The sequence below is a fragment of the Homalodisca vitripennis genome, chromosome X (assembly GCF_021130785.1).
Source record: "Homalodisca vitripennis isolate AUS2020 chromosome X, UT_GWSS_2.1, whole genome shotgun sequence".
NCBI lineage: Eukaryota > Metazoa > Arthropoda > Insecta > Hemiptera > Cicadellidae > Homalodisca > Homalodisca vitripennis.
This window is the reverse complement of record NC_060215.1, coordinates 30,098,134-30,115,812: the sequence shown is the minus strand read 5'-3', so window position 1 is coordinate 30,115,812 and position 17,679 is coordinate 30,098,134. Positions and strand designations below refer to the sequence as shown.

The 17,679-nt window shown below is 36.8% G+C and overlaps 1 protein-coding gene across 7 annotated transcripts in view; it reads left to right on the top strand.

The window, feature by feature from the left end:
• Positions 1 to 17,679, top strand: part of LOC124368871 (glucose-6-phosphate 1-dehydrogenase) — a 68,067-nt gene that overhangs the window by 30,610 nt on the left and 19,778 nt on the right. The gene's annotated exons all lie outside the window — the stretch shown is intronic.

Below are 17,679 nucleotides of genomic sequence, written 5' to 3'. Positions count from 1 at the left end.
GTGAAACGAACTTCATTCTATGTAATGAAACAAACAGTTGTAGCATTCCTATTAGTAATTGATGCAATACTTAAACTAAGCGTATAAACTTTTTGGTGTACTCATTTGAAAATTCAAACATTTTGTACTTTTTAAAATTTTTTCAGAACTTTAAATAGTTCCAAAAATATTATTTACTCTTTAGCTGTCAATACAATCTTCTGCCTCAGAAGAAAAAAAATTCTACTTAAATTGGATAAAACTTACATTATCAATTTCCTCCAGTTGAACCATCTACTGCAGGAGAAACCATCGCAGAATACGATGGTGTACAGACCTAGGTTTAAGACCTAAATAGATGCACTTTATTTTTATAAGCTGAACCACTACAACTTTACTAATGTATTTACATACTTTTTAAGACTAGTGCAGTGCAGTATTGGAATCATAACCGTTAGGATCAGCCTTGGCATCTTTTGCAAGATTGTGTTGAAGAGTTAGGCCAATTCGTTTTAACAAACAAGAACCCAAAACCCAGAATAACTTCTGGATTGGGAGACTGAGCATATACAGAGCCTGTTGTGTACCAATCCTATCTTCTAGATCTGTCCTTATTTCCATACTTTCATTTCCACTCCAATGAATTGAAGTTTTTGTCAAAGTTTTTTCCTCTGATGCCTATCTTATCGTGTGCAAACAATCCAGCCAGTAACAAGCACAAAATTGCTGTGTAATTTGGCAGCAATCGCCTGTTGTGTACGGTTTGCTGCAAGCGTCATTACGAAATCGGCGAGTGAGTTGGCTTACTAGCCTTCCTCAGAGCAATGAGTGAGCTGCTTTACTAACCTTGCCTCAGAGGGGTGAGTGAGCTGCTTTACAAACCTTGCCTCAGAGGGTTGAGTGAGCCGCTTTACTAACCTTGCCTAAGAGGGTTGAGTGAGCTGCTTTACTATCCTTGCCTCAGAGGGGTGAGTGAGCTGCTTTACTAACCTTGCCTCAGATGTGTGAGTGAGCTGCTTTACTAACCTTGCCTCAGAGGGGTGAGTGAACTGCTTTACTAACCTTGCCTCAGAGGGGTGAGTGAGCTGTCTCACGAAATAACATCCATGAAGAGATCGGCGGTGGGTGGACTCGTCTCTTGGACCATGTTTATCAGAACAATTGTAAGCTAGAAGTGTTTGGGCTCTCACTTTGCGACACATTTCTATCATAAATTAATTTTTAGTAAGTTTTTAAAAGTCTTGTAACAAATGACAAGTTCAATTTCTCATCTAAGGATAAAGGCTTGAAACGGTTGCTATTTTATTCACAATTGTCCAAACTTTATTTCTCATACTATTTGCAGCCTGACATAATTTATGCTTTTATTGTTTTTCCATAAACTCGTCGCTTCCGTCGCTCTGAGGATATAAAAACGTAATTAAGTCGTAAAAAATTTGGATTCTAGGCACTAAACTGAAGTGCAATTTAATATTTACTACTTAGGCAATTAAAAGTTGTTAAACTGTCCCGATACCTCTGGTCCGACGATTCTCCCAAACAAGCATTAACCTGATTCAAACTCTTATCGCCTATCTCTCTTTAACTGCACAGTTGATGTAGTTGTGTTTCATCTTCGGTTAATTGCCCATTCTTGATCGTACAACCGGTTTTATAGCCACGGTTTACTCAGCACTTTTACGATTCGTGAGTCCAAACAGATCCGCGTCGTAGCATTGACTTTGAATAGTAATTATACTCTGTTGAGAGGGCCGTGGCCCCTAACCGGACCGAGCGCTTTCGTACGCGCAGTCACGGCTCAAGTGGTCGAGTTGCTCTTTACTCATACATAATCTGTCCCTAACGTTACTGACAGGTTTAATTAATTCTTATTATTTAAATAGATAAGTCAAAATCAAATCAAATCTTTTTTATTGCGAAGACAATATTTACATTGTATGGCAAACGTCATGGGGTTTTTTAAAATTTCTAACATTCATACAACAATACACACTCACGCATACAGTTTCACAGTTACGCCTCTTTCATCCATCGCCAATGCTACCCACTTAGTACAGCGGAGTCAGTCTTCTAATTGGGCGGTCTCCCAGTCGAATGCCAAAAACTCACCTGCATTATAGAATGCTTGTGACACCAAGAGGCGTTTAAGGCGAGTCTTTAACGCCTTAGGCGTTGGGGCATCTTTAATTGAATTGGGCAGACTGATGAGAAACTGAACACCCGCCTGCGAGGGCAAGCGTTCATAAACCACCGTTCTGTGTCTCCCAGTTCGGTAGTTAGCTCTGCCACGTGTCTCATACATGTGTACGTCTCGGCCTCTGGTTAAGGCACATTTACTCATACAAAAAAAAAGTTGTTTCCAAAATGTAGAGGCACGGCAGAGTCAACAGCTGCAATTTCTTGAAAGCTTCCGTGCACGACTCTCTAAATTTGATTTTGGCGATTCTTCGAATTACATGTGATTTACTTTTGATATAGTAAATCTAACATTTAAAGATCGTGGTTATATTAAAATCATAATATCCCTACTTTAACATATTATTAAAAAATATTAGTTCATGTACGTTTTATAACTAGTTTATGGGTCATTCCATGTCAATTCAACCAGGTCATTTCACCCAATCACCTCAGATTTTTATGAAACTTGGTACATTTGTTCTATATATAGAGATTAATAACACCACCAAATTTTAAATTTTTATCTCACATACTTTTTTTGTTATGGCACTTTAAAGTTTGGTCGTTTCTCAGTTTCCCGAGCATTGGATAGTGCCCAGTAAAAACGTGTATTAGGATAGAAAAAAAAATTCTCATTCACTTATTTGGCACCCAATCTTGGTGAAATTTTTAAGGTAGGTTTATATAAGTATAAGGAAGTTAAAAAAATATATAACATAACCCTAAGCTAAGCATAAAATATTATAAAAAAAATATTTTTTGAACTTTTTACAATTTAAAAAACGGGAACATGGCTCAGCGTAAAATTAAATTATCTCAAAAAGGGAATGAGATAATCAAGAATTTTTTCCCCCTAAAATATCTATATGAAATGGGCTTTAATTTAATAAAATAAAAGTTTTGTGTATTTTCTTCCTTCTATTTATTGATACCATTGAAAGTGACATTATATTACTTACGAGCAATGTGAAGTTCGCCTGGTTTCAATAAAATGGGTATAGCTTGTTAAACAAAGGATAAATTACATTTTTATGTTTGGAAATCATAATTCACCCTTTCACTGTACTTATTTTAAGGCTTTTGAAAGTTAATGAACCATTAGCTTTTCAATTTAATTTTATGCACTCTGGTGAGAATTGATATGTTCTTCCAGTCGAGGTGTGTGGAGGCTCAACCACTGCAAGGATGTGTGGAATCGGCACATCACATATATCATCTCGTTTTGGCCAGTAAAATGAGGGGGATGGTCCTGCTGGATGAAGAAATTTTTACTGTAGCGTCTCCATCTTCCTTGGCAACATTTGTTATTATCCCAAAGAACCAAAGATTGTCGTATTTACAAGCAATGTAGCGTGAGGGGTACAAATCTTCTTCTCTTACATTTAAGGCCAACCCTCTCCTTAAATTGTACGTTAGGCTAGGATGTTCATCAGTACTAATTCGCCTTGCTTCTAATGTTCCTGAAGAGTCCAAGGGTCTAAAGTTGTGAAAACTTCTGGTACCTGGAAGAGTAGTATTAAGGTTTTTCAAAACGTGTTTCAAGCTGTAGGCGAACATCATCTGCTGATTCTTTTGAAATGAAATGGAAATTTATTTTGGATATGTTTGATTTACAAAAACTCGTAAAAGGTAGCTGCTGTTAGTATTTGATCTTGAAGAGGCCTTTGAAGACTTGCTTTTCTCGCCAACCTTTTAACAGTTCTCCCAATACCGTCACATTCAGTTTTGCCGTGGCTTGTAGCAAAGAAAGACCATTGGCCTTTAATTTTGAAGTCTTTTTCATGAAGTGAAAGGTTCATGAAGTTGTATTTGTTCTTGTACTGTCCGGCGCAACCGTCACTGTAATAGTGAACATCCGTGACATTGGGATAATTTTCCTTGACATACTCTAACAGGGTTTCTTGTATTTTATAAAACCATACAAACATCATGATTTAAGTCATCGGAGATTACACAATGTGATGAGGACTATTTTTTCCTCGTCAACACACATGTTAAATAATTACTGGATGAACAGTACAGGAGTCTGAGGTCCAATGATAACCCTGCACCTCATCTTGAATCACAAATGAGAAATTCTCACTAAAGTCCATTGATATAATGGCTTCGTTTGGCGCACAGTTATCCTTTAAGCTTTTAAAATAGCTGGACTGGCTTTTTGCAATATAAGAATGAGGGATCAGTTTTTCTATTTTTGTTGCCAACTCGTCAACAAATTCATCAATAGTTGAAGTTTGTGTTATCATCTGTGTCCTGTCTGTAGCTACCCACTGTTTGAATTCTATTCTATCATCTTCTTCATAGTTTTCAAACTTTGCTTGTAAGAAATGTTTGTCCAGATTGTCTTTTGAGGGACATGTTTCACATTCGCCTTAACATGCAGTTTTGAGTTGGATTTTCACATAAAAGAAGATTTTGTAGATCTTTTGTGACTCTCTTCCAGTTGTGCTGCATGTATTAAGAGCAACACATTTTGATGAATAGTACACACACAAACAGAGTGTGTTCCACTAGCACCAGCCAGAACACACCATTTGGGACGAAGAGTACAAAACTTGGAGAACCCTATTTTTATGTCAGGATGTTCCCTTTTGAAGTTTGCAAATATTTCATTGAGGTTACTTAAAATTAATCTTTTCTTCTCATATTTTTTCTTTCCCAGGCTTACTACATCTTTTCATACCTGGCAAAAACTCTTGATTGCTCGTCGCTTTGATAAAAATTTTGTGACCAACTCCACAACTTCAGGACTGAGTTTTCTTTCCTCTTCTTGGTTCAGGTTCAGCCAAAAGTCCTTTTTCTTTGTACAATTTTTGTGCCTGTCTAGCAGAATAATCAGACACTTCAAAGGCATCTTTGATTTTTGTTCTCGACCAATTCAGTGATGCTGGAATCGTTAATAGTTGTATTTTCTTTTTTGATGAAAGTTTATTTACTTCACTTTTTATATTCTCAACAAGCAGGTCCATTTCATCTGCTTTTTGTTCAGCTGTTTTTTGCAATTTAGGTATTTTTGGTGGCAACTGAACATCTAAAACTGTTTTCAATTTTCTTTTTTACATTTTGATGCAGTTTTTCTAATTTATTTTGTGCATAACCAATTTTGGAGTTTTTCATTCAACGCATGTAATTTAAAGAGGTGAACAACCAATATCCGTTAAAAGAGGAATTTAGAGAATCAATAGCCTCTTCTTTTTGTAACTGAGTTTCAGTTTCAGTTGGCAGTGTAAAAAAGATCATCATCATGTGATTCTTCTTCACAGTCATTTGGAGTAGAGAATATATTTTTAGAGCAATTGGTGCACAACTTTTCCCCTGGTTTTACCTTTAAACCTTTTTGTGATACAGGCCTGACTTTGCTGAATACTTACAACTCTTAAGCCATTTTTAATGGGTTTCTTATGTTTTTTAAAAGGATCACAACAGACTTTTTGGAGGAATTCGTACTTGGTCAAAAATAAACTCTTATGATGCAAACAAATGTTAATTATTTCCTTATCATCTAATTCACTTCTTATTTTAATCAAGTTGAGATTTTCTTCAGACAAATCACTAACATTTTTCTAGCCCTTTTTTTTGTAACATAAGTTAATTTGTGGCATTCTGTCAGTTTTAATAGCCCTATACTACACTTATTGTCCATTTCTAATTGATTTAAAAGCAGGTTAAATTTCTCTTCTTTACAAATGCATCATAAAACAACGAAAAATTTCAAAAAATTAAGTTCAAAAATTTGATCTATACAAGTATATGGAATATCATTAATCTTTGTATTAATATTAGGTTTTTTAAAGATTGGCACCTTAGTTAAAACTCAATTCAACACTCAGACACACACACTAACACAATATCATAAATCCAAAGAAAGGTAAATACACCACTTTATAACCACCACAAGCTTATAACACTGTTACCTCTTGGGACACTAGTAACAGACTGGCTCATAACTGTCAGATACACTGCCTAGAAAAGCAGCCTGTCATGACATGAAAAACCTCGTGTTGCAACTTGCCCAGATTAGGAGGTAGAATATCTGCCTGTTTATTTCTGTAGTCTAATCTATTTAAACATGAATGTTGACATTGAACTTAGGTACAGTACTGTGTTAAACTAAGCTTCTATATAAATATTATAATAATTATAATGTTTATATAGAACATTATAATTATTAAAATGTTAAATTAAAATTATTAAAAATTTTATTTAATTTTCATTAACAATCTGTAGCCATTGAGACTGGTAACAACCTCGCTTTGATTGTAATTAATATATTGTAACTTGCAATGGCCTTAGTTAATAGAAGGAAGAAAATACACAAAACTTTTATTTTATTAAATCAAAAGCCCACTTCATATAGATAATTTAGGGGGGAAAAAAATTCTTGATTATCTCATTCCCTTTTTTGAGATATTTAATTTTACGCTGAGCCATGTTCCCGTTTTTTAAATTGTAAAAAGTTCAAAAAATATTTTTTTTATAATATTTTATGCTTAGCTTTGGGTTATGTTATATATTTTTTTAAACTTCCTTATACTTATATAAACCTACCTTGAAAATTTCACCAAGATTGGGTGCCAAATAAGTGAATGAGAATTTTTTTTTTTCTATCCTAATACACGTTTTACTGGGCACTATCCAATGCTCGGAAACTGAGAAACGACCAAACTTTAAAGTGCCATAACTAAAAAAGTATGTGAGATAAAAATTTAAATTTGGTGGTGTTATTAATCTCTATATATAGAACAAATGTACCAAGTTTCATAAAAAATCTGAGGTGTTTGGTGAAAAAATTTATTTTTTTCTGGTTTGAATTGATGTGGAATGACCCTTATTTATTGCAGGTAGGTTGTAGCGTAAATGTGTGACGGCGGTGAGGGTATTGTGTGCGTTTAGAGCCGCGGCTCCCAGGACGGGCGTTTAATATTTGCGCCGATGGTCAGAAATTTAATTAAGATAGGTGTTAATTAAATTATGTTACTAGTAACCGAGATAGTAAACTGCGCTAACGATCGATGGTCGATAGTGTAGAGCACAAACCCGCATCTCCCGTTAAGAAATGTTTTTGACCATCATAACTGAGGATAACAAACTGTGCTTCCGATCGATCTCGATAGCAGTAGAGCACAATCCCGCCTCTCCCGGATAAGACGATCTCGATAGTTCCGCCTCTCCGGTAAGATAAGTTTATGATCATCTAACCGAGATAACAAACTGTGCTCCCGATCGATCTCGATAGCAGTAGAGCACAATCCCGCCTCTCCCGGTAAGATAAGTTTATGATCATCCTAACCGAGATAACAAACTGTGCTCCCGATCGGTGTCGATAGCAGTAGAACACAATCCCGCCTTACCCGTTAAGATAGGTTTTTGGCCATCCTAACCGAGATAACAAACTGTGCTCCAGATAATAATTATACTGCAGTAAAATGACTGTCTATGTCGTTATTATTATTATACTATACGCTATTCTTTTACTCTCATAAATCATTAATACGAAATTAGATTATAATTACTAAACCATAATAAGATCTGTTTCCCACAGTATTTATCAGAGTTAGGTTCTTTGAATAATATAATTTGTTTGACGGTTTGATAAGAAGTGCAACCCGATTTTTGAGTACACCAGAATATCGGTTGGATTTTTACCAGGCCAGATAAGACACCTTTTGGAGAAGGAAATGGTGGGTTAGCCGATACAACAAGAATGAAGCGTTTGCGTTTTGTTGCACAGCAATGACAGACTGAGCTGAGGGTTGAGCGGCAGGAGAAACATTTAATGTCTAGAATTGGCGGCGGACTTATCGGCATCGTGTGGCAGTCCCGTGCTGCTCACGTCTGCCATGGCTAGTGTCGAGTGTTCCCCATATGTACAACACAAACATTAAACTTCAAGTTGCCTCTCGATCCAGCGCTCACCGCCCACCGCTTACCGCTCGTATTGCGGCCGAGGCCCCGATTTCGTCTATGAACGAGTGCTCCACACACACACGCACACACGCAGCACACACGCACGCACACACACCCCATACGTTCCGATTGGTCCTCAGATTTAATAGGTTGAAACAAAGAACGTGATGTTATATTTTGCTATTACGGTCACAATCAAATCTCAACTGAATTAGCTGCCTTTACCTGGCAAAAAGTTACGCAAGTTTTGTGTCCGACAGTAAAAATCACTTGTCTAAACGGGCACAAGAGCTCTCGTGAGCGCAACCAGCGACGGACAGTTGTTTGCAAGAACTGGAGATCAGTGTCGGCTATTAAAATTTCAATTATAAACATTGCCGAGATATTGCTGCCGTTTGTGAACAGAGTTCGTAATGACTCTCGTAACAACCAGTAATCGTGATTAAAATTGCTTATCTTATTCACATGATGCGATAATAGTTGTGGAAATTCTCTCGCTACTTTACTTGCCAGTGTAAACTCAACTTAATGTTGTCGCCAGTATACTGACGGCAGACGGCCAGCCGACCGAATCAACCACGCACGTCAGTTCGTCGTCAGAGCGGGATAGGTTTGACGACAGCTGGAAATCCCGTCAGTTCTACTGTTAATTATTTACCTGATCGACTTCCCCGCACACGTGACGATCGGTCCAAATAGTCCAACGTGCATGAGGAGCCACGTAATGTCATGTCGTTTCGTGGTCCTTGACTGATAATCTAACGAACACGTTGTGACGAACCACAGTTGTCCGTTAAATCATTTACTTGGTAATTGTGTTGTTGTGGTGGGATGATTCTATTCTTGCATTACCTTAAAGAGCCAATAATTGATAACACTAATTTTCCCTAATTCTGGATGCAACTACTCGTATAGAAGGCACTGTTCTGGAATGGTGTTTAGGTCCTTATGCTACACAACGCGAACTAACCGCACTTCGGTAACTTCCGTAGCAGATAACTTTCTGATGCATTCTTCAAGGATTGGCCGTCAGTGGGATATATTCGAAGCCACGATACTTTCGCGGGACTCTGACCAGGGCAAAACCCAACGAAGAGAATCTGGGAAAGCGTGCATTATGGATGAGTTTCAGGCTCCGGGAAACATGCGCGAATGTTTGTGATGTCCCTGGAATTGTTATTATGGATGGATCGTTTCCAATACTCGATACCGCGGCTCTTTTCACGATTCCGATACCAACAGAATTGCTTAAATACACCTGAAAAATTCACGATTTCACAATATTACAAGTACTGATATGAGGAAGCTGAATCTCGAATCCAAAAATTAGTCTATTCGCGGACGACTCCGTTTGCTAAAACATTTTTGTAATTTCCGTATTAAAATATGTAGATAGATAACCAAATTAACAAACTACTGTAGTTTAGCAAATAATATTTTAGCTATGATTAGTATTTTTTTTTTATTATTTATTTTGGCGCACCGTCGATAGATAATGTGCTTCGTCTATTCGTGAACGACAACGATCGGCAGTACACGAAGTACCGATTGGTGAAACGTGTTTTTGTAGTTCTTTGTGTGTAAAACTTTTAAGAAACATACAGTAACAAAATACCGTGATTTATAAATAATATTTAAATGTTCGTATTTCTGTGTCTACATTTTTCAACGCCATCGTGTCTGCTGGTTCTTTGCGCGGACGTTAGCTGCTCAGCGAAAAACACTTCGTGTTGTACATAAATATATTCTCTGTAAATATAAATATATCCATATATTTTTATGTAAATGGAATATATTCTGGGAGCTAATTTTATAATCTGCCATTACTATTATTTAAAAGGAGAATGTAGAGGTTATGACTTCTAATTTTAAATGTAGGCCTATCCATTTTCCTGAATCTCCGCAAATTCCATTGGAGTAGCGTGGTATTCTTAGGTTTGCCCCCCCCCCCCGACCACCAAATAGGACAAATTGATTGGAGTTCAGATGAAAGTATTTGGTTTTATATTTTGGTTGTACTGATACGAGCTTGTGTACCGGCAAAATCATTGTCTCGTACCGAAAGTTCGTCTACTGCAGACCTCTGGCCCGCAATACTGGACTGCAGTCTGCCCGCGGTAACGCTTGTCGGTATTTATTTGTTACTCTTTGTTTGTTTCCAATTTGGATACATGTATTTCCAAACATCACTGAAAGGAAAGTTATTAGGTATACACGATGTTGTGTCGACACATCGAAAGACACATAGATAAAAACTAAGGAGCTTAAAATTGGTGATAGCGATAAATCGACACCGAATTTCTCGCATATCGTTAGCGACGAAATTTGCTAGAGCACCGCAGCTTAGTGGCATTTTTGCTAGTACAGCTGGTGACGATAAACCGCCAACGTCACACTCGGCATAAGGGTTAAATACAGTATTACAGTGTTTTATTTGGTTTAAAAATAGACTCGGAATCGGAATTTCCAACCAGGAAAACCGGGAAATTGAAAAGAGGTTTTGAGTAGCCACCCTGAAATTCTAAGCTGAGAGATCGTGCAGGTGTGGGTCTATTCATAGGTAACGTTGTGTGATGTGTCGGAGAACATCGACCACTAAGTTTCTCAATAGTCGAAGTTTTAACATTGTATACTACAGCAACTACACTACATTACAGTCAGCGTTGTATATTAGTGTAGATATTAAAAAAGTTATCAGTGTTGTCCTTTAGTTTAAATGTAATGAACTATTCCAATTAATATATTAACTGTTGTCAGACAGAACGCAGACGTATATACTAAAATGTATGTAGAGAAAGAGGGTTGGGAGGTAACACACACTTGGGTTGATGAAAAGTAACCATCGACGCAATGTTTATCTCATTAGGGGTCTCTTACCATCGATGCACATTGACAAGCCTCTCCGGACAGACTGTAGTAGTACTACCATTACTATTTTAGTATTCGCAAGCAATGATTAGGTACAAACAGTAATTTAAGACTAAAATTAGATTTTAAGTCATTGTCTCCACTTCTAATTTCCTTTTATCCGAACTTTCGATAATCCGGACAGGATATGACGGTAAACGGACTGTAGGTCCACGTCGTAAAACTGCCGGAAGCATTTACTACCTACTTCTTAAGGGGTGGACAGTGGGTCCCAGGCCGGGATCGTGGACCCACTGTCCGACTCACGGGTTTCTTTTGACGAGGGGTTGACAGGGGATCGTCATACTCACTCTGCAGCACTTGAACGAGTGTTCCAGATCTATACTCTATATCTGCTAAATATTGTTCATTTAAAACCTATCGTTAGCGGCATTATGTAAGCTAGTATGTCTCTGTAGGCAATACGTTTCGTTATTATTTATTTTGGATTTATAGGCAAGAGCCACTATTTAAAGTAATAAAATATTTTGTTTTCGTATCTTTACCTATTTAAAGTAATTTTAAACGATTATAAATGTGATATATTAGATATAACCTATTGGTTGTTTTAATTATCAAGTGTTAATAAAACAAAAAATAAATTTTCCATTTCTATTAACTTGTACTACGTGAAGTTTCTACTCGTAGATACATTATTAGGGCGTATACTAACTATGAACCAAGAGAAGGAATAATTAATACTTAATTACTGTAGATGTTTATGATTCAATAGGATGATGCCGAATCACTCAGATAGTAATATAGTGATGTGTGGAATTTGTTTAAATATAATTCAAATTAGCAATCTACTTCATATGTGATAGCTTGAGTTTTGGTTTGAGTAAACTGTTGTTAATATTTACTGCCTTAGCAGTCTATGCTGTGCGAGTGTAGTGGAACCATCACTGATCACAAAGAAGAATGAGCACAGGTATAAAAACTAATGCACGGCCAGGTCAGTTTTGAAAAGTAGGACAGTTAGTCCACGGGTGTCGGCGTGGACTAACTGTCCTACCCTGCAGAAAAGTGACGTCAGCCACCCTCGTCAAACTAGGCGTGGACCTACAGTCCTACAATCGGATATGACACTATCGGGTCCGGATTAGTGAGGTATAATGAATGTGAGTCGTATTCTTCCACAAAATGCACATTCACGAACCATCTTTATGACAGTGAAACTCACGTTTCATTTTGAGTATGAAGCTTTCTCTTTAAAATGTCAGTTTCATTAATGCCAACGCTGTTATACTCGTATTGAAAAAGATATATAGGGCCTAACACAATCAGACTGAATGCCTGACGTTCGGAACATCGAACTATATCGCGAGTCGTGGATTCGGCTGTAGTTACTTTCTAATTTAATCGCGAGCCCGTGAAATTATCAGCCCGGTGTAGTGAGTGCGGAATGTGACAGGCCTTCTGCCGGATAATTGAATGTTCCCGCAGAGCTATAATCCAGATAATGAGCGCTGTATCCAGCTCGGATACACGCAGCCTTCTCAGGTCACCACCCGCACGACTCTCGGTCCAGACTCGCCTTCACCCATATACAAGCCGTGCAGTGTAGAAAGCGATCTGGATACTGACTGACTGCGTCGGTACTTATAGGTAATGTACGCAGCTATTTCAAATGAGCTATTCATGACACATCATCCTGTCCACTGAACTACAGTTTGAATTTTGAAAGAAGATCCCTGACGGAGAAGATTACCGCATGAAGTCACCGGGAACCGACTTCGGCTGAAAGGTTCGTTGGAAAATCAAGCTTTCGTATTTGTTCTCTTGTTCGACACGAATATAAGAAGCAAGACTCGATATGGCGTTCAGTAACATTATCCTAAACCCATCAGGGATCACTTCTGGCTGGTTTATACCTTCCAGTTGAACCTACCACTGAGCACAGCAAAAACCGATGTGTCACTTAAATCTGGGCAACCTTATGGATGTCCAGGAACGGCACATCACTTACCGCAAATGTTGAGGGGTTTCGTTCCCTAAGTATCAAATGTTCTTGCTAGCCTCAACAAGGGTATGACATCCTCTGTCTACTTTGACTGGAGAGGCTGGTTCAGAGCTTGCCTCCCCTTCTTTCGGTGGGACATTGTGATTATTGTCCTAATTCTTCCTCTTAGATCTCGATAGGAGACGGCCCCTACCTCCAACCTTACCCATATTCTGTCATTCCGGACGCTGCGCTAATATTCTTATAGGACTAAGTGCAATGTATAAGCTTCTTGTCCTAAGAGAACAAAAAAACATTATCTTAGTTGAGATGCCTACCACCATCTGTGAAGGATTGAGGCATTCTATTTGGTTTAGCATGGTGTAGATCATCGACGAAGACCTGATATGCCCCAAGGCTCAATGTTTGGACCTGTACTTTTCTTTTTGTTTAAGAACTGGCTGTATAGAAACGAACTCGAGTTTTACGCCATAAGAATAATGTTAAACTTTAAGCACTTTTGCGCCTTTATTTTTGGTCGTAGAATTATGGGATGTGTCACATTTTTTAAATATTATCAATTCACATCGAAAAGTCTTTAATATTTGTATTGATTGTAAAGAAATCCTTTCTTGTAAAATGTATAATTTTTTAATATTCAAACAACGACAAAGTACAACAACATTTCACATTTTCAGAACAAACAGTAAAAATACAAAAGTTCCAATAAAACGTTTGGATCCGTATTAACTAATTTTTTTGAAATGGGTCACCTCACATAATTTTAAGATTAAAATAAGTACGTATAAGTGATTAAGGTTAAGCATTTTGCTTTTGGGGTTAAAATCAAGATGGCGGCCACTGTAAAAAATAAACCTTTATCTTATGTTGCAGGATTTAAATAATGATTAAGAGTGTCGTAAATAGAGTCTCAAGTAACTCTATTACACTTCAGACATAACCCACACGACAAAATCCTTTTGGAATCGACCGTCTAGAACACTGACGTATGCAATAATGGTTCCACATGTATTGTCGACACGGATTGCGTGTTATCTGCCTGTCTTTGTCTGGACCTTCTTTCTCAGAACGTAGCAAACCACGTTCTGCCCGTTTGTCAGGTTTTGTTTCACAAGCAGGCACTCAACCAAAAGTACATAAATGATTTAATGGCTCGACTTAGCTGCGGTATAGCTTGCCGTAATGTTGATCTGGTATATGTTGTTAACGGCCATGTACGTTTTAATCGCAAACCCTTTCCAATTCCTGTCAATGATCGTGAACATTTTCGAATGGACTTGTTTTATTTCTTAGGTAATTTTTTGTAACTATCCAGGCCAAGCGAGGGTTTAACAGTTTATTTAGACATTTAAAATCCTAACCTATAGCAAGTATATCAAAATGAAGAATGGTATCTATGCATTGTGGTAGGCTACTTCGTATATACAAGCTCGCAAAAAGACTACGAATTGATGTGGAAAGAACCTAATTTGGGCCTGTCGTTTGCTCGTTGCGCACGAAATGTTTTGAGTCTCGGACAATTTTAAAAAATTGTAAAATAGGTTGTGGTCTTTTGTTTTTGAGTCCTTAGAAAGGTTAGTAATAAATACATATAAACTGGTGCATCTATTCGGAAGTCGTAAAACTAATTATTTTATAAAACTACGAATTGTAAAACTACTCATTTAATTTCTATCCAAGGCGTACTTTGCCATTTAAGAATTTTGGACAATCTAAGATAAGTGCTGGTAAAGAATTTGTTTCAGAGTTTGGCTAATTATCCAACACGCAAAACAATTTATTTCAAAACGTTTAAGAACGGTATATCTGAATACTTTTAACATGAACACCCTGGACATATGATACCATTAGTTTCTTCCGTGTATCGGAGTTTTCTCTTGTAGCAGGTTTCATTAGGTTTACGAGATTTGTTATTTATTTACGAAATAACATTCTTTTAATTACCCGTTATTATGTTTTCTTCTCAGACTTCTCGTGTATGAGTAGAGTACATTTTTATTAATTTAAAGCTACGACGTCTAGCCAGAGTGAGGTACCAAAACGGTGGTTCTTAAATGACTTGTGTTCTTAAAACTAAGCCATCGGTCTTCCTTTGTGGGATTTGGAGCGCTAGAATGAAAAATTATATCTCATAGGTTATTGGTGTGTTTATATATTCTGCGCTTATCATTTTTAAACACATAAGCAGGTGTAGGCAGGCTTGAAACTGGCCTTTGGGATTGATGTAAAATATTTCAACTTTTATCATTTACTTTTATTATAATTAAAGTGAACTAAATGAACATTTTTAGGAATACATTCCTGGAGTATGTCGCCGTCGCATAACATATATTTAATAATACTTTATAGGTATGCATTACGTAAGCTAGTTCGTAAAACCAATGTTCTACCCACACAAAATCCTAAGGCCTTTATGGACCACAGTAATCAATGCGCATTCAGGAAGATAACGCTTGAACTTGGTAAAGTTGAGTGGCCTCTACCACCTGTCGAGCTTATCTTTGAATGATAAGGAAGTTCGTATGAATACTCGTATATTATTCAAAATAAACACCACTACTATCTATTTTCGATGAGCTACTATCAACTGAAATAGTCAACTGATTGTTATCTAAGATTCTGTAATAAATATTACCAATATAGTCATTTAATTCTTTCAAATGTGCTCGACAACAATTCAAGACTAGCCAGTTAAGTTTGCTTCTTCAACAAAATCATGGCCCCAGCAAGTTTGCAATTATAAGTTCAAAGTGTTTTCGTTTCGTTATAAATAACTTTCCCATCGAAGTAGAATGCAGCCATGTGGAAACTCTCCAGGACCCTACGCCTTGTATAAGTGGGTTAAGGCCAAGGTCCCCATTACCCATAGAGCCTACAGCAACTCGGCCACCTCCCACTCTGTTGTGCTCCAATTTACTGTTGAAATCGATAATGAGCGCTTGATCCTCGGCGGCTGGACATCGCGCCACGCCTGGTCACATCTTGCCTTCTCGCGTCTTGTTCACTATCTTTACTGAATTAAATTTGCATCTTGCCTTCTCGCGTCTTGTTCACTATCTTTACTGAATGAAGTTTACATCTTGCCTTCTCGCGTCTTGTTCACTATCTTTACTGAATTAAATTTGCATCTTGCCTTCTCGCGTCTTGTTCACTATCTTTACTGAATTAAGTTCGCATCTTGCCTTATCGCGTCTTGTTCACTATCTTTACTGAATTAAATTTCCATCTTGCCTTCTCGCATCTTGTTCACTATCTTTACTGAATTAAGTTCGCATCTTGCCTTATCGCGTCTTGTTCACTATCTTTACTGAATTAAATTTGCATCTTGCCTTCTCGCGTCTTGTTCACTATCTTTACTGAATTAAGTTCGCATCTTGCCTTGTCGCGTCTTGTTCACTATCTTTACTGAATTAAGTTCGCATCTTGCCTTGTCGGTTAATTTAGTGGTTAATTTAGTTGAGTCTGTTTAAATTAATCTCTGCAGTTAGCTGTTTGACCTTTAGATATTTGGGACTGGTTGGCTGAAACAAACTGTATAAACTAAATATCTATGATGACTATTATTTGTATAATCTTATTAACAACAGCAATACTAAAGGATCATAATAACACATAATACTATTTGTGCTCAAATCAAGTTTATTACTGTAATTATTGTAATCAAGAAAAACATTATGGCAAAAAACTTAAAAAAAATTAATATTTTAGAAAAAAAATTTTAAATTATTTTTATGATATGAATGTATTGATAAATTAAACTTATGTGCAAAATTTTACTAGACCAGACCATGAATAAGGTCTTTAGTATGGTTTAAATAATACCTTTCCAAAAATAGAATTAAATGTTTCATAATTTTATAATGGCATTTTTAGAAATATGGTCTTCACTATTTTGTCAGGAATTTAGTGAATGGTAAAAATATAATCAAAGTTTTTGAGCCCGTTTTTGGTGTGAAATACTTAAAATGTTAAGTTTGCAGTTTAATAAAAATATGTACCTTGCTTTATGTCAACTGACCCACACATAAACTGGGTTCTTGCTCATTTCACCTGCAAAGTTTGAATAAACAAACACACACATACAAATGTACCACAAAACCTAATTCTTCATTTGGGAAGTACTTTTCAAATTACAGCTTTAACTTCTTGAAAATATAACTTGTGAAAGTTGGGAAACTACGTAAACTTGACATTGAAATGTAGCTGTGGCCTAGTTATTGCAGACTCCCAGACTTTTGCCACTTCTTGATTGACCTTAGATCTTTTGACCTTGGTCTCTTTGTTAGCATTACTGACTGATCTTGAGCCACTCATTTTTCTTTCCCAATAATATTAAAATACATCTTTCAGTCAAGACATTTTTTTAGATATTCATAAATTGATTTCTTGTATTAGTCTGTCCTATCAGACTACTGGTCAGTTATATGCTCTCTTAGACGAGGGAAAGTATCGGAGAGTTGGCGCACCTGATTTACCAAACTGGCTACCCTTGGATTATTAGTCCGCCATACTTGGGTTAATGAGCTTATACATTTATAAATGTCACAAACTGAAGGTTTTACTGTTCAAAGAAACATACAAAGATAAGAGATAAGTAAGATTTTGTAATTATATAGCAAATCAATTTAGATGGAATATTAGAATAATTTAAGATCCGAGAGTCAATGCTAACAAAAATTTCAAAGTTGATTTAAAAAATATTCAAATGCCTGTAACATTTATTGATAACTAACTTGGAACAGTTA